Below are 23929 nucleotides of genomic sequence, written 5' to 3'. Positions count from 1 at the left end.
GCCAGACTTAGGCTACTTCTTATATAAACAAAACACTTTCAAAACAATCAGAAAAAGCAGGCACCAACCATTCAGATGCTTCTCTGAATCAGTTCCTACCATAAGCCTTAGTTTTCTAAGAAATCCCAATAAAAACCTACATTTTAATGAAATTTAGGCGTTAAATTTTAATCCAACCACAGCTAAAAACATTAGTAAAAGGCACCAGTTTTGCTGGTCTCACCTCTTATAGGTCTTTTATACTTGATGAGCTGGAAATTATATCAAAATAAGACCCATCCATTCCTATTGCCTGTCCTAAAGAAAAATGAGAACAAAATATCCTTTTCTAGAATTAAGTTTTGCTTTTTGAAATGCTTAACCTGGGACTTTTTAGACTACTACAGAACATTGAATCATTGAATTTGATATAATCCAAAAAGGCCATGAAAAATCTCCATCCCAAACTCGACAATTACTTATTGACAGTATTTCCATGTACTCACCTATAATGGAAAAATGGAAACAGACTAAAGAAATCAGGTATTGCAGCATCTAAAATATAGTTTGAAAAGTATGCAAAAGAAATTGACAACAAATGCCTGGTATTAGCTGGATAATGCAATAGGTGATAATGACATTCCTGGCAAAAGGTCAGCTCATCTCAAACATCTGTTAGGAATGAAACCATTAAAAACAAAGCAGTGTCATATTGTGGGGGTTTATGCAGACATTTGCTTCTGTTTTGATCTGCCACAGTTTAGACTCCTTGAACTTTATCCTTCAGTTGCTTTGCTTCCTGGTTTTTTTTTTCTTTACAAAACTTTAGAGAGTGTCTAACACTCAAGCCCACAGTGACTAGCACTTTTGCAAATGTTGACCAGTTTTCTTTCATTTAAAAGATGTGCTGAATTTGTCTGGTTATTGATTAAAAGCAAACTTGGGCTGTGTTTCCTGACTGTAACAATATCCTACCAGAGTATTATGCTGTTTACTATTTTGTGAACCTTTTGCACAGCTCAATTTACAATTCCTGTCTTCTTGAATAATGTTTTCTATTGCCTTGCTTCTACCCCCTGTAACACTGATTTTCGATTCAGTTCAAGATACACAACAATTAACCACCCAGAAGAAACTACCCCATGCAGACTGTAATGTTTAAGTGGAAGAAGCAAAAGCTAGTTTTATAATTTAGTCAAACATTTTAGAAATATTTCAGTAAGAAACCACATCAGATGAATTCTAGACTTCAAAATGCCTAAAGTTACCTCTTCCTAAAAATCTAATAAAATTTTTATAAGTTGCTAGATGTCCAGCTCTGAGGGCATGCTTGGTACATAGGCTGGAAGTCAGCAGAAAACCAGTTCATGGACTGAACCTTAAAATCCATTGTCTTCATTGATGTAATAGAGGCTTTTTCTAAGACAGTGAAACTTGACTCCAGATATTCTGTTTAGTCAAGATAAACAAAATTACATGCTTCCAATCCCCCCAAAAGGAGTGACCTTGGATTCTTATCATCAAAAGAGGGACAGTAACTGCATTTATGCAAAAAAACAGCACTGGAAGCACAAATTATGGTGCAGAACTCCATCATACATCTTTGGCCTTCACACATATTGCATTTTTTTTTTTCCAGTAATCTCAATTCAACTAAAGAAGCAACGTCTGGGTCCACACCAACCTAATCTATAGTCTGATCATTGGAATACATTCAATGTTCCTGGGCTGCAAGAGCTCTAGGCATGAATAGTCTCAGTGCGATAGTGGCCAAGAACTCAGGTCTCTCCTAAATTAATATAATGATTATAAAAATATAACCACTATTTTTAAATACTTACCCACTTTCATAAGTAGGCATTCACTCTGAATCCCTAATGGGTGCAAGTGGCTCGCATGTAGCCGTGATTTAAGCATCTCTATAGTCCAGAGAGCATTGGATATTCAGAACACTCCCTATCAGTCACACAGAAATCCTTATTGAGTATGAAATTGCAAAACCCAGCTTTTTCTTTACTAAATCTGTAAAGACCATAAGCCCTTAGCTGGGAAACCTGGCATACACACCATCAGTCTGTTACCAGGAGAGGCAGGGTTGGAAAAAGCAGGAAGGCTGAGATGCTTCATGATGCCATGTGACAAGAACAGACATAAATGGGCACCACATACTCACATATCATTAACACTGCTTTGTTTCTCCACCATGGCTTTTCTAGGAGTACAAATAGCCTGCAAATGAGCTGGAAGCAAAGGCAAATGGCAGGAGCTAATTACCATCCCAATCCATGCCTCCTCCAACTCATGCTGGACCTTTAACATACCCCAGCACTCATGGAATGTGCTGAACATTGCGGAGTGAATCTGAATCTATCCTGAAATTTTATTCACATGATCTTCCTACTACCCAGTGCAGAGCTCCTGAATGGGAATGAATTCACTGAAGTAAGATGAACAATGTCCATACTGTTAAGGCCCCATTATTAGGGGGCAAAAGTGGAAAAATTTTGGTACTTGCAATGAAGTGAAAGTCTTCTGTAAATAGTTTTGTCACCTCGTATCTTCTTTTGACACAGTCTAGACTTTCTGTATGAAAAACATGAAAATAATATTCCTTTTAGCAAAACGTGGTTTGTGTACAGACGTGACCTAGTGGAAAGTATCCTTGCCCATGGCAGCAGGGTTGGAACTAGATGATCTTTAAGGTTCCTTCCAACCCAAACCATCCCATGATTCTATGTATGGCACTTTTAATACTTCTTAAAGTAGTCAGGTGTTAGCTGATAGTAGCTTACAAGAAATACACTATGACAAACAAAAGAGGCAAGTCTACAGAGCCTGAAGACATTACAAAAATGATGTAAATAAACTGTGGTTTTGAACAAAATACCCTTTAGTAGCAAGCTGAAAAACTATTTTACAGGTGTAACTTTCAGTAAGGGTCAGAAAAATTCATTCATTAGAATTACGGGAGGTAAGAGTTTCTTATAAATATTACAGGACCATTAAAAATTGTCATTGCTTTAAAATGGACTTAAATCAAATTCATTAATTATTAAGCATTACTCTAGTTCTTCACTGATGTTTTTAATGGAATGAAGTTTCCTCAACTGCGGTAACATCACTGCTATCTATTTATAGACAACTTGTCTTTAGGTATAGAAGTGCCTTTTCATGTTGGTATCAAAGCAGGTTTTCACTTTGTAGCAAGACTTCTAATCTTAAATGAAAGTAATCCATTACTTGGTGAATGAAAGAGACAGAACTGAGGATACCTGTGTATTTAATAGCATCCCAGGTGTTCATTCACAATACTATCAATAAAACAAAGTCAGATTTACAGGTTTTTTTCTTTAAAAAGCCCTAAGAGATCTGAACAAATGATGTCAAAAAAGCAACCTGTTGCTCATTGCCGATCTTTTCTCTTGATTTCTCTAGGCTATTAATGTTAAACATTTCCAAGGTCAAGCACAGAGTCCAGCTTCATGAATTTATTAATTTTTTACCTTAAATAAAGAACTATACTACCTGCCAATCTTAATCTACCCTATTACTGAGGGTTTGTGCCTTTACCAAGAACATTCCGTGATACTCCTGATCCCCCCAAATATGAAAACAGTGATAATAATAAAAAAAAAAAAAGGCTTGCCTCTTTAAAAATCTGCAACGATGACTACTAGACAATCTGTAGATAGTTTATACCAACAGATCCTAGATGTTGAATGGAAGTGCCATCTGTCTGAGCAAATTATGAGTTCTGTATCTCACTATTCCTATGCGTGCAGGAGCGGGAATCGCATCCGCATCTACCCCACTGGTATGCATTTGCAGTAGCTCAAAACATAGCTTAAAAGCACTAGTCTTCAAAAGGAAATTCTCATCTCAGCATTGCAATTAAAAGAGTGTTTGCTTAAAAGAATCTCAAAGGCACTGCATCATACTGCCTAAGGTTTTCCTCAACCCCTGAAATGTTACTACTTTCCAGAAAAATCTACCATTAACAAAGTTGCCATGATGAAAGGAGATAAAATTTAAAATACACTCTCCAAGATAATGCATTTACCTAAAAGACCCTGGCAGAATATATCTGTGGTCCTAGACTGAACAGTTCATTCTTCAGGGAGAATAAATACAGAGCTGTTATGTAAGAAAGTACATTAGAACAGTTCCTCTGGATTATGTGCATATCTAGAGGCTGAACTCTTTTTTTTCTCAACAGAACACCACAAACAGCAACCTGAAAATGAAAAAAAATAACACAGCCACTGCAACACAAGAAGGCGACCACAGCTTCAAAAAAACTGCCGGAGGTAAAGTCTCAGTTCCTTCAGCTTTATGCCATCTTCAGACAAACCAGTTTTCATTCTGACCTCAGCATTTGTGTGCGTCAGCTCTTCCAGTCCTATTTTTGCTTCACTTCTCTCATCTAACAATATCAGTGTCCTAGAGAGTTCTGCCTGTTAAATTTAAGTGTACTCTCCTTAGTGCCTTTGCTTCTTGTAGTAAAGAATCCTCTACTTTAAATACAGATTATATACAGATCTGGGGTGTAACCATGGGTGTCAAATTGCAATAGGACAAGTTTTTAATTAAATGTCTGGCTTTAATATTGTTATTCACACCAATTAAAAATGAAATCACCATAGGATAAAAGGTTTATTGTCTCTATGTAGAGCAGAACAGACCACTGCCCTGAGCGCCAAACTAGGCATGTACTTTTGTGAGCCTCAACCAGCTAGTTTTAGGGTGGTTTGGTGGGGTTTTTTTAAGTGAAATAGACATTTGAAATTACAGTCCAATATAGGACAAGAGCACAAAAGCTGGCAACTGTTTAACTAAGTTAAAATAAAATACTAGTGGAAACTCATGCCCAGACTTACAGTTATTACCAAAACCTAAACAGTACTACCCAATAGAAAGGCCAGCTTTTACCCAAAAAAAGAAACAGAAGTAGGCTGCCTGCTGTCAAGCAATAAAAACTCCCTAGATTCCTGATTTATTAATACAGAAATACTACTAGCAATTACAAGACCCTCGTCCCTTCTGTTTCCAGTAACTGTAGGAAGCCACCTACTTCCTCAGATCAGTGCTTGCACCAGGCAACAGAGCTTCCCAAAGGTCCCCTTCACAAGTACACTCAGTTTGTCTACTAGAGACCCTAATTCTTCCACTGGTGAATACATAGATATATGCACTCCCTTTGTAAGTCTTCTACTGCCAAAAAACATTTCTGCTGGTCAAATAGACATATGTTTGACAATGAAGCCTTAGGCAGAATGAGGACAGCAATATACTTTCAACTTCCTCTTAGCCACTATATTCTTTACGTAGACCACTCCTACCTTTCAGGCTAGAGATTACTGCAGACTATCAGTGCCCTAAAAGGCCTCTACCTGCTTGCAAAATGCTATAGATCTGACTGAACCCTCTCTTCTTTCAAATGAGGGAAGGTGTCAGCCAGGTTTTACATGACCCCAGGATGACTCCTCATCATATAGCTGTATGACTGCAGATCGTAGTTGAACTGAAGTCCTGCCACACAGACTCAGAGGCAAATATTTTTCAGTCTGTGACCAGGCTGTTGAGAAGAGATGAGGAGGCAGCTTGGAAATATTCTCCCATCACACATACAGGAAAAGTTCTTTTCAGGGCCAAAAAGGGACAGCTTTTTCTGCCCTAGAGTGAACACTGTGGTGCTGCAGCTGCACTTTTATGTGCATTTCAGGGAAGAAAATGGTGCTTAAAGCTAAGCATTTCTCACTTTTCCTTTTAATTCAGATTCCCTTTGGAAAATAGATGATGCCAACATTTTCTTTTAAAGCAGAGGAAAGATAGGAAGCTTAATTGGCCCTTTTAGCCTTTCAATGCAAGACATATTGCTCAATATAAGAATACATACAAGCACGAGGCACTGTGTTTTTAACCCTTTAACTGTCTTTAACTGTCATTAAACTCCTATGAATATCAGTATCTCATGACATCAACTACCAACAGATTGTGCTGAAGTAAAGAACAAAGTGAACTTTGCTAATAACAATGATTACTGTAATTCTTTTGCTATCTCCAACACACACAGAAGACAGAATTGATACACACATGCAAGCAAGCAAAAATAGTTTATAACTAATATTTCACTCGACAATCAACTGGGAGATTTAAAATCATTCAACCAGTCACCGGCTTATCTTGACTTCTTGTCAGATGAAATCCATTGCAGAATAGTTCATGAAATCTGGAGGAAGATAACTTTTCCCACAATGTTAGGATCATGAACAAATGGCACTTAACTGAACCTTGGAGTAACTAGTACCTTTCTTCTGTAAGTAGCCCTGCCTGAACGGTCCAAGTACAGCATGACTGAGGATGGGCCTTGTGGTGGGTTGACCCTGGCTGGACGCCAGGTGCCCACCAAAGCTGTTCTATCACTCCCCCTCTTCAGCTGGACAGGGGAGAGAAAATATAACAAAGGGCTTGTGGGTCGAGATAAGGACAGGAGAGATCACTCACCAATTACCGCCACGGGCAAAACAGACTCAGCTTGGGGAAAATTAACTCAATTTATTACAAATCAACCAGAGTAGGGTAATGAGAAATAAACCCAAATCTCAGAACACCTTCCCTCCACCCCTCCCTTCTTCCCAGGGAACAACTTCACTCCTAGATTCTCTACCAACCCCCCCAGCGGCACAGGGGGACAGGGAATGGGGTTTACGGTCAGTTCATCACACGTTATTTTCTGCAGCTTAATTCTCCTCAGGGGGAGGACTCATCACACTCTTCCCCTGCTCCAGTGTGGGGTCCCTCCCACGGGAGACAGTCCTCCACGAACTTCTCCAACGTGGGTCCTTCCCACAGGCTGCAGTTCTTCACAAACTGCTCCAGCGTGGGTCCTTTCCATGGCGTGCAGTCCTTCAGGAGCACACTGCTCCAGCGTGGGTCCGCCACGGGGTCACAAGTCCTGCCAGAAAACCTGCTCCGTGGGCTCCTCTCTCCACAGATCCACAGGTCCTGCCAGGAGCCTGCTCCAGCGTGGGGTTCCCATGGGGTCACAGCCTCCTTTGGGCACAAACTGCTCTGGCGTGGGGTCCTCCCCGGGCTGCAGGTGGAGATCTGCTCCCCCGTGGACCTCCCTGGGCTGCAGGGGGACAGCCTGCCTCACCGTGGTCTTCCCCAGGGGCTGCAGGGGAATCTCTGCTCTGGCGCCTGGAGCACCTCCTGCCCTCCTTCTGCACTGACCTGGGGGTCTGCAGGGTTGTTTCTCTCAGATATTCTCACTCCTCTCTCTGGCTGCTGTTTTCCCTCTGTCCCAACTTTTTTTTTTCCTTCCTTAAAAATGTTATCACCGAGGCGTTACCACTATCGCTGATTGGCTCGGCCTTGGCCGGCGGCGGGTCCATCTTAGACCCGGCTGGTATGGGCTCTCTCGAACACAGGGGAAGCTTCCAGCAGCTTCTTACAGAAGCCACCACTGTACCACCCACCCCCCCACTCTCTCCGCTACCAAAACCTTGCCACACAAAGCCAATACAGGCCTAAAACACCTAATATTGAATGCACATTCCTGAAGCTCTTAAATAAAGCAGAATTAAACTCTGCAACATGATTTTTAGTATCCTGCCACAGTGCTGTTCTTTTTCTTTTATATGATAACTCTTCTCCTATCTAGCCAGAAGTCGACTTTATTCTTAGTAAACTTTTCTGTAGAAAAGTAAACCAGGCCACTGTCCACACATCAATGTGGAATTACACCTGCATGGCAACACTACATATAAATAAGAGAGTGCAAAACGTTATGTAGAAATCTCTGACTAAATGAATCAAGTCTCTCTTTCCAACTGGAATAAACTCACAGGTCACAAAACAGTTTAAGCACCTAGTATATAACATTTGATAGGGTAAACATCAGCTCAGTTTCAAGTAAGTTTTGACTGTATCAAGTCACAAAGTCACCGGACACTCAAATTTCTACGTTAGTAACTTCTGAGACCTGAAGTTTTACATCCTATTGAACTTCAGCATGAAGGCCTAAGATTGAAAATGTACAGTTTTCAGTAATTCTGATTTTTCAGGAAATTCTTTGAAAAGAATTCTCTGGTTATCACATAGCTATCTTGGTAATATCCTGAATGATTATTCATGATGACACCCATCCACAAATCTCATCATTAGCATCATACATATCACAAGTTAGATGGAAATTTTTAAACACTACACAAATTGCTGATTTGTCAGAGTCCAATACTGTCTGACCAGGTTCTGTTAGATATTTCATGCATGAAGGGTATAGAGTTTAATATAAAATTTATTTGAAGATAGCTGGTGTCACATGGGACTTCTGTTTTAGCAGATACAAAATGTACTAAAACAACAATGCAAACGTACGTTACACTCAGCAAAATATAGCAAAAGCAATATATGGTTCAACCACAATACCAATCGGATTCCCATTACCAGTCTCTATAATGTGCTCGCCATCACAACACTTGGCATCCCCATTCGCCAAGAAGGAATACATGGGTTGAAGCCAGCTCAAGCCCATTGCTCTCTTCAAAACACTTTTGCTAGTTGTCTAGTTTTTGTACCCTGTGTTGGGCTGAGCCATGTATTCACTCCCCCCTTGCTGGTATGGCTAACTCAGGGAGACATTTACACTCTTTTAATGAACTTTTAATGGAAGAAACATTTACACCACCAGCTGACCCGCTCAGCTGTTGATAGCTGTTTGTCTAAACCAAAGGCCACTGTCTGGTCCCCTTTGTGGTGAGATAAAGTCAGCTTCTTTGCAATAACTGTGGTCAGTCACACCCCGCATTATTCCTCGAGTTTCCAAGCTTCCCAGGCACATCACCCTTGCACATGTCCTCTGAGCCTTCTTCCATTTCACAGGTTTATTGGTCAGTCACACCACTTCAGCAAGATATTGATAACAATCATTACAACGACTTCAGTAATTTTTGAGATAACAATGACAACCCAAAGTGATACTGTTGTTTTAATACAATTATAGATAAAGCTACAAAGTTGGTGCAACTAATAAAACAAAACATCTGTAATGGAAGAGAAATAGTAAATTAGACTTTGACGAAGTTAAGTGAAACTTGCCGTTTCAAACTGCAGATGTTTGCATTTGTAATTAGAATGTATGTTTACATGGCCTGTCCCCAATAAAAGCAACTGGGAAAGCTCCTAGTGGCTCTACAGTAGCTCAACCCAACTGTCCTACCAAAGTAGAGTATCACTGTATGGTATGAAAACAGAATTAAACACATTTACAACCTTAAGACCTAATAATCTTCCCCCAACAAGAACAAAAATCCCTGTTTATCCATAACTATGCCTGTTTTAGGCAACATGCAAAATGCTAGAATTATTCCTTACCAGCTAGATTCTATTTGGAAACTTGCACAATATAAAATTCACAATGCCATTTTGATAACTATGAGATTGCCATAATTAATAAAGAAATAGACTTCATTCAACAATTTTTCAGCATTTCCATTTTAACACTATTTCGAAATTATTGTGCACTTGTGCTAAAATTACACCACTCTGCAACATCTTTTTTTGTCAAAAAATGGAAGTAGGGTGTTCTCAACAACTTCTATCAACATTAAAGTAGCTCAAGTACTTAAATTTTTGTTTCATTTTTGTCTTCCATCCCTAACCCCACCAGTTTATTTCACTTTTATTTTATTACATTTCATTTTTAATGAGATATATGAAAATTCTTTTAGAACACTTTGATACCTGTGTGCCTGAAAATATAAAGCCTTGAAAAGCTGATATCCCACCAGAGGCAGAAGCTACAAACATGTTGGCACTATTAGAAACATGCATGAAGCAAGTAGGAGAATTGAATTTGAAAGCACACATTTTGAATCTCTAGGGACGAACACTATTTCATCCCCCTATAATCTATTTTGAAACAACCAACTTTATCTTAGGACCACATTAATTTGCTAATAACAATAGTATCTCAGACTTTCCTCTTAAGAAGACACTTGGAAAAAGCCACGGTGATTATGTCTTTGCCTGCAGCTGCAAATATGTTGGTGTACTGGATCCAGCTCTTAATCCCTCTTTCCGTGCAGACAGATCACAAACACCATGCCATGTTTGTTTTACAGTGCTTGCTTCTCTGATTGATGACATCTATTAAGCTATCTGCAGCTCCTCTATTGCCTCTCTACACTTATTCAATTGTTTCTGCTCAGTCAGATTGTATATTTAGCTCTTTGAGGACATCAACTATTTTGCTTTTAACTACATCTACTGCCAGACTGCAAAGAATGGACTTCTCACTAAATTCATCATTAAAACCATCATGCAACGGAAAGGGACACTTAAAAATAATGCAGGCTTCCAGTGACTAGGATAGTTAAATTTCCTGCTTTTAAACAGTGCTCTGCCTTTAGAAACCTAGACCCTAAGAACACAGACTATCTACATACTTACAGCTATTTCTATATAAATTTAATTAAGGATGTCCCAAGAAGTTGAACTACAAAGAAAAGCAGTGACTTGATTGATATACAGAAAATAACAAAAAATCATATCCCTATCCTTAGCTCTTCAACTACAGGCTTGCTGCTTACTCATTGCTAACAGTCTAGAAGTTTTTTCTTTTATGAAGTAAATTCTTTAGCCACTTGGTCATATTTTTCCAGGAACAATACTCAGCATCACAGTTCACATCTTCTTGTGTTATGCTGACTAACCATAAGAATTGTATGAACTGCTGTGAAAAGGAGACAAAAACTCTTGAGGTGCTGAGGTCTGGGACATCGAAGAGCACTTGACTATGATAAACTTAATAACACAGTGAGCAAGAAAAGTTATTCCAAAAGCTTTCCAATGCTCAGAGAGAATTAATATTCGGAAATGTGGAACTTTCTGAAACAGAATTAAAGTGGAAAATCTTAAATTGGGAATTAAAATTTACAACTTTCTAAAAATTACTGGCAAGCAACTCTTCCTCTTCACAAAGGTCTAAAGAAGTTCCAATAGCATATGGTATTTTCTTCCTCATGATTGTGTAGGTAATTGCATACTTTTATTTAGTATTTAGACTATAATGATTTTCATTACTTAGGAGCTACTCAAATGAAGATACCCATGCTTTTGTTATGCATAAATATTGAAGACTGTTCATTTTATTTCATCCAAACAACTAGTGTATTTTGAAGAAGGCTTTTTATACACTGAAAAATAAAGGCAGATGTACAGAACCCATTAGAACTTTACTGATTTAATGACCAAGAATTTATAAAGGAACAATGATTCTCGGTCATGCCTATCTATTTGATCCTTGTCCTCTCACATGACTAGTTCCAAGTGCTAGAGGAAGGTAAGAACCCTATGCTGGGTACATATGAGATCCTTCTCTCTCCATTGACTGTTACATTTTCATTGCTGCCATAATTAATGCTTTTCTCCACAGCTAACAGTTACTCAACCCCATTTTAAATCATAATTAATATTTGAATCCAGACCCACCTATGGCCACATTTCACATGTAAAAACACAAACATACAATGTTGAACTTCCTATTTTTCAGATGTTTTGAATGATAAGGCATTGGGAACTCCTGGTTAGAGGATAAACTGTGCATTTATGCAGTGTAGCTAGCCTACCCCAGTAATGACTGCTAGCTGGGTGCTTTGGACAACCGAAGTCTTTTTTTATATCTTCACATCTAATTAAGAGTCTAATTTTCTGTCAGAGCGTACTTAACTAAACGCCAGGCCTGAGGCTACAGGCTCAATCTCCAGCCAATGAAAACAAGCCTGAATAGAAAATATACCAATTAAATTTCTACTGAAATGAGGGGTTACACATCAAGTATTGTCAATTTTGTGGTGACCGTAAAAAGCACATTGTACATTCTATTACAATTACCTCTTGTACCTTAAGGGATAACTGTTCTAGTCATGGACTTCACAAGCAGCTACTGTATACAGTATTTCAAGTTATGATTCCTATAGTTTAGGAGTTTCTGTAACCTTAAATATTATTGACTGCTACTAAGATGATTAAAGTTGCTTCAAAAAAAATAATCTACATTTCAACATTTCTTTTAAATTCAAAACTAAATTTAAAGAACATATTTTTTTAAAAAAATTCATCTTCTGTTTGCAAATATGTATCCATTTTAGAAGCATTCACTTTGGAATTCTAAACTTCCAACACAGAATGGAGATAATTATTTTTAGAAAAGGAATGGTATTAACCAATATCCAACAACTAGTCTTAGCCTTTTAAGCTTTCAGAAAAATGAAACTTCAACTGTGCAAAGAGTCATGGGAAAAAAACCAAACCACTAAATGTTTAAAAAGTAAAATACGAAAAGAAAGAATACCAAAGTTTCAAAAATGAGAAGTTTCCCAAATATATTTTTATATATGTACACACACAAAAAGATCAAGTCTGTTGAGTCACACCAATTTCACTCAGTGGCTACACAGTTATGCTTAAACTTGGTCTTATAATTTTTGGCACCTTAAATATTGAATTCTTTGCTAAATAGTGGCATGACTTCAACAGTTGTAAGTAAAGCATACAACATGCTACTTTCTTGCAAAGGACAGCCTGGACTCATCTTTCTTCGCTCCTTTTATATCACCTATACTGTAGCAACAAAAGAGAGAAACTCTCTACATAGCATACAGCACTAAGCTAGCAGCTGTTTTCTGCCTTTTACATACCACAGTGAAAAACAGGTCCCACCCAGCTTCAGCTGATCTCTTACCAACCGTAGCCTAGGCAAGATTTTTTTTTCCTGCAGTTTCATGTGAGTTTAGGATTAATTGGCATGTTGTCCTTCAATAATATAACATAGTCCAATAGACCATTTTTAATGTACAGGATCATAGGGAATATTTACAAGACCTATTACACAAACACTGAGCAGAAGTTAAGAAAATCCACAGTGTTATAAATAAATCCCAAGGAGGAAAAAAAAAAAGGAGTCAACATTACAAATTTGAGCTCCTAAATCTTTGTTTCAGTTTGGCAACATGTTGTTGCTGAAGGCCAAAATTTAGAAGCACACTTCAGAATTCTCCCTTACTATAACCAATAAGTAAAATCAGTCTCAGAAACCTGCTTAAATCTCGGTGACGCAGAACCTCAACTAACAAATCCTTTCTATTACAAGGCACAATTTCTTACCCTCTGTGAAAGTGCAATGATTGTTATAGCAGAGATTTCATTTTAAATATTCTTTTTAAGAAGTCTTAGGGTTTTTTCTTCTAGATGAGCCACTACTAAACTAAATTGCAGCTTTGCTAGGAAAATCACTTTTCCAGCAACTCAACATTACTTAGAGAAAATCTACACCATACCTTGTACTACAACATAGTTCTAAAATACGCACAAAAAAAGCCCAATAAAAAATGCAGTCTACTTACTTACCTCCATTTTGCTGTTGTTCTTTTGCAGCAAACTACCGTTGCGTGCAGACAGAGTAATTTCCCAATTTCTGTCTTCCACTGGAGATTTCAAGAAATCCGTGATGCTTCATGAAAAACATGTGCGCACTGTAGATGAGCAATGGGACTTGCAGGCAACTAGTATCTATTGCAACACAGTAACAAAAAGAATCACATGTAAAATTAAAATAATAATTTCTGTCCTCTTATTGTAGTTAATTAATATAAACTCTGCATAAGAGCAAAATTTTATTATCACTGTCAAGATGAAATTGTTTTCAAAGTATTGTTCATAATATATACAGCTACCGTTAAAATACTAATAATTTTAAAGTGAAAATATTTCTTATGAAGTTGTCTAAATATACATATACAGAGCTCGAAAAACATACAGAAACTTCCTTTTCACAAGAAAGCACCACACACACAAAAAACTAAAACAAAAAATATGTTTGGAAAAAGGAATTTATAGCTTCTGACTTGTGTTTAATAAAGAGTTTGAAGCAACTCTGTTATTAACATTCTTCATCTGATTCTACAAATAAAGGTTGTTTTGTGTTAGCATATTTTGCTAGACTTTACCATTTCAAAGCAGACCAATTTGTGAATTAAGTTCTTGAAACAGATACTTTTCGTGTCTAGGAATAGAACAAAATGAAGAACTGAAGTACCCAACTGCAAAAGATCTGTCAACAATTCTTTTATAAAGCCCATTCTCAAGAGGCTACAATTATCACAGCATGACTTTTTTTTTTTTTTTTTTTTTCAGAAAAATAATTTTGGCCTAGGTGGCTTTCTGGCTTATAGTTTTGGGGTTTGTTTTTTTTTCCCTCTCTTTAAATGAATAATGGCAGTTCCCATATCTGTAAGAGGAAAATTACACATTACCTTACCACTTACACTTCTCTCAACAACCTGAAAAGAGAGGACCTTAGACTAGGTCTAGATTTCACTCATTTCAGCTTCTCTGATATTTGAACTGAAAAAGCTTCACATTAACACAGTATCATAAAATCTAATAATAAAATTTAAAGGTAGACACTGATATTATTCTTTGCTTCAAAGATTTATCTGTGGTTTAGATCATAAAAAAAAAATAAAAAAATCTGACTTTAGAGTACCTCTTCTAAGCTAATTAAATGAACCTTTTTCTTCCATGCATGAATTTACTCTCAAAATATAAATGCCAATAATGCAAAACATCCACTGATTGGGGAAGGAAACCAATGCTGGTTCACCCTCTATTTCATGGCTTGAATCAAAATTCCCTCAAGACAAAGGCAAGTCATTTGCACATTAGCATTCTAAATCACCAGGGAGAGCATGGCAAGGCTTTCCTGTTGCATGTTGTGAAAACTATTATTATAGAATTCTGCAAAGGGCAGAAATAAAAATAATTGATTTTAAGTTGCTTGCTATTTTTGGAAACTTGAAATGAACTGACATATTAATGGGAATATGCAACATTTTCCATGTTTCTGAAAGTTCCTATTTTGTAATTCTACTTTATCCTGTTATACCTCAGAGTTTCATTGCATATTCTTTAGAGAAAATAGAGTTTTGAAAGAGTGGCACATAGCAAATGCTAGAAATACCCTTACTCATCTATGCTTTTCCTCACATTAGAAAGAAAAAAGGATTCTGAATATTAATTGTTTACATTGCTGAACTGCTGTACTTCTTTGCAAACACAACTCTTCAGGCACTTTGGGGCTGGAGCACATGACAGGTTTAAAGAACTACCATTTCTAGTAACTTCCTTAACTCAGATCTTTTCTGTACACTGCAGACAACTTAGTCCTTCCCATACAGAATTCTCAAGGTCTTTTTTAATATGCAACAGCCATGAAGCCATTTTTTCTTGCTATTTTCTCCTGAATCATAAGTGCACTTGGCAAGAACTCAAAGCATACATGGCTGCTGACGCTTCATACACTGGCAGAGAAGGTGAAGGTTGAATCACGCTAACACTTAGGAATTGATTTGGAATAGCTCTTGCAGGTTTGGAAAAAGCTACTCACTCTTCCAGCTACAGACAGAAATGTTACACTACACCATTATAGACTGAAAGAGATACAGACATTCAATTTATGAAGAAAGCTATTGTACTTCATCGCACACTCTGTTCCCTGAGCCTTGGCAACAAAGAAGGGGCTGAACCTCCTTTGTGGGAGGATGATTATTGAATCGTGCACCTGGCATGCACAAGGCCTTTCTGTCCTTCATTGATTGCTGTGGGCATCAGAAGTGAATGAAGTAGGGGAAGACAGATTGTTCTAATACTCTTTTTCCCAGCAGATAAGCACCAAGCCAGGGCACTCCTTCCTGGCCTCAGATAGACCTTCAGGTATCTTCTGAATTCTGGAAGCAGTTTATTTATACTCAAACCCCTTAAAATAAATACTACCTCACTTTCAACTGTCTCGGAGTAACTACATCTCTCTTTCTGTAACAAAGCAGTAAGTTCATTGTCTTGCCTGGGGCCATAAACTCCCTCTAGCTCAGGGGCTTTACAAAGCGCCTACTTTAAGTATTATTTCGAGTGACTTCTTCCTCCCCCCTCCTCAGAGCTGCCGCAGCCTGGTCTGCAGTCCCCCTACTGAGCCCCCACCTCCCCCCTCCTTTCACTGCTCATACCTTTCATCTTTCCCGGAGCATCTCCTAACACCAAACACCTGGGTCTCAGCCAGCTGGGAGAACAGCTCTGCCTAGCCCACTCCTTAGGGTTTCTAGTCACAGGCCTGAAAGAAACAAGCAGTTGAGAATGCTTCCGATTACCTATGGCAATATTCATTAGCTATATCTAAAGATTACGCAGCTAAGAAACAAAAAGCTCTGGGGATTCCCGAGAGGTTCAGAATAATAAAAAAGGGGCTTCTGCCATAGAGAAAAGAAGCTCAGCAAGCAAACAGAGAATTTGTAAATGTGTTTTCTCAGATGATAGGAAAAATGGTATTTAGCTCATGGTAGCTACTGCAGGGAACTGACTGGTAGACATTGAGGTTTTTGTTTTATTATTGATTTAAAAATGGCCTTCATTCAGAAAAGAAGCTGTTTGCAAAAAAGGTTATATCTTTGATGGTTTTCCCTTTTTTACATAAAATAAATCTAAAAATGGTTTTAAACAATGGTTTTCAGATTTATTTTCACCAGGTAACCAGTTTTTTCATTGACTTCTTTCATCTAGTTGTACATCAGTAATTTTGCCCCTGAATATAATATGAAAAAGGAGCACTTTTCAGGTGTTGCATTTTTCTTTTCTTCTTGTAAATTTGGACATCAAATCCTGGGGATGATTTTTTTTTTCCCAAACCACATTCAAAGTGCTCCATGTCAGTCTTACTAACTTATGTCTAGCAAAATTTATCTGACCCAAGCACCAAAGAAGACTGTCTCCAGAGCATCTAGTTTCATCACAAGGTTTGTTCATGTCTCAGGTCCTCATCTGCCATTATTCCGTAATTTAAAAGGGAGGAGGAACAAGCTGGCATTCCAGAGCTCCCAAGCTAAACTCAATATTTTAACTGATTCAATCACTTTAGCTTTTTGCAGCTAGTGAATTTTTCCACCACAGAAAATGAAGATATACTAAGGATATTAATTCACTTTTCTTAAGAAGATATTATTAGATATGGACAGTTTAATTTAAATGTTGTGCTTTGCTCTTCATGGTTTAGAACTGGTCAGCTAAGTTACAAAGTATTTAACCTGCCAGTTAACAAACAGTAAATTGTAAAAGAAATATTTAAAGACACCCTTATCTGCATATGACTCCTTTTGTTCATATGCCTAACTAGTTATTGTCTGAGGAAAATCCATTCCTCATACATCAGTCAAAAAAACCCACTGTTCAGATTGTGAGAAGAGATACAGGCTATTACTATGGTGAGAATACCTAAACTTTTCATACACTCTGTCTTTGTACAATACCTGTCATCATATGCTATTAACACCTCCATGAGAAGGTTGCCACAAATCTACTTTATAACCAGAATCACAGTAATTTTTTCTGGAGGGTGGTGATATTCAGCTATGAAACAGACTGACTCACTACCCAGAATTCTCTTAAATGTTTCTCATTTTCTTTAAGTATTACCTACCTGGCTGTGGAAACCATATCAAAACATGCTTTTCAACAATTATATTTAAGCACACAGCTGTTGAGTTTTGCTACCACTATTGTTATGTTGGTGGTAAAGTATTCTTTCTAGAAAAAAATGTTATGTAATGATTCACATTGAGTTGCTAATAATATGGAAGTCAAAATGAGGTCAATTGTCCTGTCACAATCAAGGTTACAATCCCTTAAAATCTCTTTTTTCCAATTAATTAAGCCTTCCTTTAAAGGCATTTAACCTTCCTTCTGGTTTTGAGTGCTTTTTTAAAAATAAAAATCCAAATAAGACACCATTTTTCCAGGACATAAATTTGAACACCTTACAAACTGATCCTGGTACAACATTCCTTTCTAGAAGGTAGGACTAAACAAGATGCTAGCTGACAACAATGCTTCCTTGCAATCTAGCACAACAAACACAGGAGAATTGCAGTTACACTCTTTTATTATGTGTTTTTTCAAATGCTCATAGCATGCAACACAGCAAAACCAGATTTGTTGAGATGGCCAAGGATCTGAGCATCAGTAAAACCTTTACCTGTTTTGTTAATCATGTCTCAGTCATCCATTAATTTTATTTTGATCTTTCTTCAATGTCCATAAGCACTACAGAAGCTTACAAAAAAAAGAAGAAAAAAAAAGCCTGTTGCCACTGTGTTTTCTTCTCTAGCTAGATTTTAGATTATGGCTGCATTGTTAAACAACTTCTCATTACCTGTCAAATATTTTCTCTATATCCACAAAAAATAGGAAGAAAATGAAAATAAATACTGCTTATCCCCCAAAATATTACCCAATTAATTTCACTGCATGCCATAGAAGTCTTTGTATCCAGCATGTCTCGCACAGCATAATAAAACCATAGAGTTGATTTATTGCCTAGTGTTTAGCCATGAAAAAAGAGGTTGAGTGTCTGGGCAGCTCTGTCTGTGAGTCATGGTACAATTTCTGCCTCCCTTTGTTTGACCTAGGCTATTGAGTCCTCTACATTGACTCAACAGCTTTGACCAAGATATTGCAGAAATGGAAATGAAAGTACTTGTGTCAGCCTGACTTCCCATCCAACTACCACCTGTGATAGAGACTGACTATGGGACATAAGGCACTCTTTATCCTTAAATAATGCTCTAGAGATCAGGTATATGAATGTGAAGTGTTGGCCTGGTAGGCGCTGAGAGTTACTGCTGTCTGATAGACTACTCAGACCTCCAGTTACTTCTATCCATATATCTGTGATTATGCTGATCATATGATGGACGTAGAGGAACTTGTACTGGTGGGAAAGGAGCTAGGGAACGTGTTTACTAGCAGGGTTCTTTGAATCTCCCTAGGTGGCATGCCTCGATGCTGGAGGCAGCATAACTCTGTCCCTACTGGGGCACAATGCTGAGCATGATGACAGAGACTGAAACAATTGTGAGAACCTTACTTTGAATAGGTACACCACAGAAAGTGACCTATTCCTTGAAGTCCTTCCTTTTCCTTCTGGTAATCAAAGATATACTCTTGCATGTCATTCAATTATCTGTTGCTTGTTGTTCATAACACATTTTGGCATTCTTAATTATAATAACATACATTTTTGTCTTGAGATCTAATCAGTTTTCAACATTACAATATGCAAACATACCTCTTTATACAGTAAATACATCTTATGCAATTACAGAAATTAGAAGTTGTTAATAACTTCCTATTAATTGTAATTGATACTATCATAGTTTTGCCATCTTAAATAAAAATTATTCTGCATCAAAAAACATGGAAAATAATTAAATTTAGACAGGATAAGGGAAGTGGGCTGTGAATGTCTTGAAACTATACTGTGTTAAACAGAAAAGATATTAAGCTTTAACAAATATATTGAGTGTTCCCCCCTCCCTGTACTCAAACCATGAACCTTATCCAAACCTTACAGAAACTTAACCTGTGATAATTTCCATCATTTTAGTTGGTTATTCTGCAACAGCATATAAAATGAACCACAAAGAGTGGAAAGAGCCTTTTAAGTATTATTATAACATTTGACTAATCATGTTTCCATATGGAAAGTGTCTCCGCGCTTAGAAAATATTTGAAGACAAATACTGTCAGATAAACGGTACTTGAGAAAGGAATCCTGACATCTTCCATGGTACCCCACAGAAAAGTCCTGAAAAGCTCATTCCTGAAAACCATTTCAACAGAGCACTAATGTGATACTGACGCCAGTTTAGCAAAGACAGCACAAAGAACAAAAACCTGGGTTACTGAAAGGGCTTTGTGAACCTGTATAACACTGCAGATTTAACAGAATCGTCTTGAAAAGGTGACGAATACTGAGTCTGTCACCATGCAAACTCTATGACATATGGCCAATAGATTGTTGGTAAATATTTAATAAAATGAAACATTAGTCTCTGACGTAAAACCTCTACTATTACAAAGAGGCAAAGGTACAGCAACAAAGCACGTGGTCTTTTTTGACAATGGTGCTGTGTTTCAGGTTGCCCCTATCTACAGACTAAAATTAAAACTCAGCCTGTTACCACAGTGTAATACAACTCAGCAGAAGAGGCCTCTCTAGATTTTCTTTTTAGTTAAACCTGGCTTCTATGGTTCAACAGCTTGACAGCAGCGTACAAGTACATTGTTTTTGCTGGAACATGTGTTCTTCAAGTCATTACCATTCCTACTTTAAAATCTTAACTGTAAAAGCCAGTAGAGATTGAGTGTTGGGTTTGTTTATTTTTTTCCCTTTGTTAATGTCTTATACTTTGTGTCAGGTGTAAAATGCACATGTACCACAGGATTGGTGCTTCTACATTAACAGAAATTTATAAAACACATCTCAATTTGCTAGTCACAACTGCTTATGTGATAGAAGACTGGATTTTATGGAGGACCAATTAATTTTTTCCTTTGGAGCTGTGATTTAAAATCAGAATTACTAGTAAAAATAGTTTGGCAGCTTTGATTCCAGTGAAGCTCCAGAAAGTAACATATTTGGCAGCTCCATTCATGACTGGTATGAATTGCCAGAATGCAAAATGCCCGCATTCAGATATACCATGCCAGAGTTATGTGCAATATTGCCAGTCCAAATCCTAAGATCATGGATGATTTTAAAAATCTTTACTTTTAAGAATAATGAACATTAAGGTCTTTTTTTTTTTCTCAGGTTTTCCTATTTTTGCACACTTAGGGTCACGCTTATGTCAACATTTTCTAATTTTGGACCAAAAGACTATAACTGTAATTTCTTCGGTAAAAACGAAAACACAAATGTCATTTCCTGACTTCTGCTGCTGAGTTTTTAAGATACCGAGTTGCCTGACAAAAAGTTAAAAAGTGGTACAAGAGAAAAAGATCTCAGATACAAGATCCATTATGAAGACTGACAATTGGCAACATTGTACATGGAAAGTATAAACAGTGCTTGCCAAATTTCTGTGATGGAATTGGCCATCAGAAATGTTTGTCTCAGCCCATTTGCTGCAACTACTTTACTTTCCTCTAGAAGCAGTAGCTTACTGCTGTACAGACCTACTACAGTCCATTTAGCACTTGAATGGATAAATACGTGAATGGATATGCTAGAAAAATTGCAGGGTCAGTACGTCTGTCTCAAAAGCTGTTAACCAATAACACTTTTTTTTTTTTTAACAAATTAATCAAAAAGAACCTCGCATTTAACTATCAACATTACAGATTAAACATTTCTGAGATGTTATAATTCTCTCTGTCCAGCAATGAAGAGGCAGGTTGTTTAGGTTTTTTTCCTTCCACTAAACAAAGCAACAGCTTTTTAAAAATAAATTCACCCTTCAGGGCAACAACATTTCTTCAGGATAGTCAAATCCCCAAACTGCAATTATGGCTTTTTGTACAATATTATAATCCTTAAACACTCCACACAGTGCTATCTTGCTGTAAGTTAATTTCTGGTCAGCTTACTTATTTCAGCGCCTCATTATTCATAGTCAAAATTTCAGCCAAACTAAGAACAAACACATATGTAATGCTGAAAAAAAAGCCTGGTGTCAGTTCAAATTAGTAATAACATTTTGAACATCTGTTATTTAAGTTTGTTTAACTCCTTCCATCTTAAAGTGTGTAACAAGGCAACTTGTCCTATGCATCATCATGAGATCTTCCATTATCCAATCATGTATCAAGAAAACATGAAAAAGTCATATTAGAATAGCATCTGTTAATGTGTTTAAAGTTCTGCAGTTACAAAAGCTGATACTGAACGCAGAGTCCACTAGATGGCATAAAGCAATAAATATCACGATAAAAGATATAATGAAACCCCTGATTTCTTTTATAGTATTTACTGATTTCTTTTATGATAAAAACCAAGCAGTGAGGGAAAAAACTTCTGTTTACGGAAATATTAACAAATATTAATACTTTTTTTCTTCTGCACACAAAGTACTATAGAGGGGAATGTTGAGGACACAAAGTTACTTAAGGAAGTCAGATAATATTAATATGAAGTTTATAAATACCACCTTAACCCTACGTATTCTAATACAACGTTACATGTTATAAATACCACCTTAACTCTACATATTCTAGTACAACATTACTACATAATCACACGCTACTTCAAAAATAATACAAGACAATAATTTAGGGGTTTTTATACATAGCTTTCTCCTCAAAAAAGAAAGTAGCAATCTTCCACTTTTTTTTTTTTTTTTTTTTTTTTTAAATATTGAAAATGACTATGCCTCATTTTTGCTAACAACTGTTAACAAGACATCTTTAAGATCAAGACCTGGCCTGGAAAATTTCTCCAGCCATCAGGAACCTCTCCTGGTCACCACAACCTGTCAAAGATAATTAAGAACGGTCTTACAAAGACATCAGCCTCCTCCCTCAACACTCGTGAGTGCATCCCATCAGGTCCCTTGGACTTCTGTACATCCAGTGTGCTTACATGTCCCCTGATTTGATCCTTCTCTACCAAGGGTAAGTCTTCCTTGCTCAGGCGTTTCCTGCTGGTCTCTGGGGGCCTGGGATTCCTGAGGGCAAAAGTCTAGCAGTAAAGACCGAGAAGAAGGCACTGAATACCTCAGCGTCTGCCATGTCTTTTGTCACCAGGTCTCCTGTCCCGTGCTGCAGAGGGCCCACATTTTCCCTAGTCTTCCTTTTGCTGATAATATATCTAAAGATGCCCTTCACATCACTCACCAGCTTAAATTCCAAGTGAGTTTTGGCTTTCCTAACTCTGTTCCTGCACACGCAGGGGAATGAGGAAAAGAAAATCAATTCTTAATGTAACTAGATTAAACATTGGGTAGTGTGTTGGGGGGTTTTATTTTATTTTATTTATTTTATATTTTCTTATAAACTTATAACTTTGTTTATTCTGAATGTTATGAACAAATGTTTTTATGTGCATTTAACCTTATCCAGGCTCAGGCTAATGTGATTTAAGATAAGTACGTAACAGCACCCTTCACCTCAGGTCATGACAAGTCTATAAAGCAAGACCCTGGGGCACTTTACCAGTAGCCCCAGGTCCCCAGGCCATCCTCCACTGTTTTCAAAAGGTAGGTTTACAGCTGAGCTGCTCAGGCCAAGGAGAGAACAGTCATTGCAGGAGTCAGAAGAAGCAAAAAGTTTCAATACTATTTACACTAATGTCTTTCTGGAATGCAGGAAGGTATTTGGGACACTGCAGGAGTCACAGATATCAGGTGGGTATCCTCCACTCATGTGTGGTATACTCTTTGACTTCACTGAAATTTCTGTTTTCTATATTTACACATTGCCTTGGTTCAGCACTTTTATACCTATATACTATTCTTTTATATTCTCCTGATGCTACCTGTAACAGTGGTAAAACCAATACAGAGCCTGCTCTAGAAATAGGGACCAGGATGCTCATGAAAATGTTTGCTAACCAGGCTGGTGCTAAATGAAAACTTCATAACATTAGATGATGCTTTTTCAGAGTGTGCAGCTTCACTTCTACTTTTAAATGGTTTCTATATCTGAACCTGACAGTTTGTCGTGGTTTAACCCCATCCCGCAACTAAGTACCATGCAGCCACTCTCTCACTCCTCCCTCCACTCCCGGTGGGATGGGGAGGAGAATTGAAAACAAGTAAAACTTGTGGGTTGAGACAGGTTTAATAATTGAAATAAAATAAAATATAATAATAATTGTAATTAAAAGAAAGATAGCAAAAGCAGAGAGAAACAAAACCAAAGAAAAAAACAAGTGGTGTACAATACAATTGCTCACCACTCGCTGACCGATGCCCGAGCAGCGACTGGGCCTCCGTGCCAACTCTCCCCAGTTTATATACTGAGCATGATGTCCTACGGTATGGAATATCCCTTTGGCTAGTTTGGGTCAGCTGTCCTGGCTATGCTCCCTTCCAGCTTCTTGTCCACCTCTTTGCTGGAAGAG

This window comes from Haliaeetus leucocephalus, unplaced genomic scaffold (genome assembly GCF_000737465.1).
Source record: "Haliaeetus leucocephalus isolate CR32 unplaced genomic scaffold, Haliaeetus_leucocephalus-4.0 Scaffold173, whole genome shotgun sequence".
Taxonomy (NCBI): Eukaryota; Metazoa; Chordata; class Aves; order Accipitriformes; family Accipitridae; genus Haliaeetus; species Haliaeetus leucocephalus.
The sequence above is the reverse complement of the archived record's forward strand: the minus strand, read 5'-3'. Positions refer to the sequence as shown.